The sequence below is a fragment of the Pristiophorus japonicus genome, unplaced genomic scaffold (assembly GCF_044704955.1).
Source record: "Pristiophorus japonicus isolate sPriJap1 unplaced genomic scaffold, sPriJap1.hap1 HAP1_SCAFFOLD_29, whole genome shotgun sequence".
Taxonomy (NCBI): domain Eukaryota; kingdom Metazoa; phylum Chordata; class Chondrichthyes; family Pristiophoridae; genus Pristiophorus; species Pristiophorus japonicus.
In genome coordinates this window covers 9,804,342-9,805,266 of record NW_027252668.1, presented here as the reverse complement: position 1 = coordinate 9,805,266, position 925 = coordinate 9,804,342, and the positions used below count along the sequence as shown (strand labels likewise).

The window sequence follows — 925 nt, the reverse complement described above, 5'->3', positions numbered from 1 at the left end:
CCCTCGTCAGTTACCCGCAGCTGTGCAATATTCTTCCTTCAGAAACTTATCCAACTCCGTTTCGAAAGATAAGATTGAGTCTGCCTCCACCGCCCTTCCAGATTCTAACCACTTGCTGAGGAATGGCCACTAGTGTTCCTCTGTATAAAGAGAGAGAAACACGAGAACAATTCCTGCCACACTCAAAAATTTGCTAAATAGAGCACCGTTATTCTATTCTCACCGGTCGGCCGTTGAGCTTAAAGCTCTAGTTATGTTCCCAACACTACCTGCACCATAGCGTTTCTGTAGTGTAGTGGTTATCACGTTCGCCTAACACGCGAAAGGCTCCCGGTTCGAAACCGGGCGAAAGTGTTCCATTAATGATTAATGCCTTTGTTTCAGCATAGTACGCTCGTTTGAGATACGACTTCCTTACCCGCAATCTGTATTACAAATTCAACCATACTGCGATCATTCATTCCGAGAGGATCTTTTACTAGGAGATCGTTTATATTTCCTGGCTCATTACACAGGACCAGATCTAAGATAGCTTGCTCCCTTGTAGGTTCTGTAACATATTGTTCTAAGAAATAATCCCTTATGCATTCTATGAATTCCTCCTGTAGGATATCCTGTGCAATTTGATTTGACCAATCGATCTGTAGGTTAAAATCCCCCATGATTACTGATGTTCCTTTTTCACATGCCTCCATTATTCCCTTGATTAATTCCCGCCCCACCATGAAGTTATTATTTGGGGGCCTATAAACTACGCAGACCAGTGACTTTTTCCCCTTATCATCTCTCATCTCCACCCACAATGATTCAACATGTTGTTCATTAGAACCAATATAATCTCTCTCAACTGCCCTGATACCATCCTTTATTAACAGAGTTACCCTACCTCCTTTCCCTTCTTGTCTATCTTTCCGAATTGTCAGAT

At 42.5% G+C, this 925-nt stretch overlaps 1 non-coding gene across 1 annotated transcript; it reads left to right on the top strand.

Moving 5' to 3' along the window:
- The first annotated feature begins 281 nt into the window (after positions 1-281).
- On the top strand, positions 282-354 carry trnav-aac (transfer RNA valine (anticodon AAC)). Its single transcript has one exon. It is a non-coding gene; the product is annotated as a tRNA-Val (tRNA).
- The last annotated feature ends 571 nt before the right edge of the window (positions 355-925 follow it).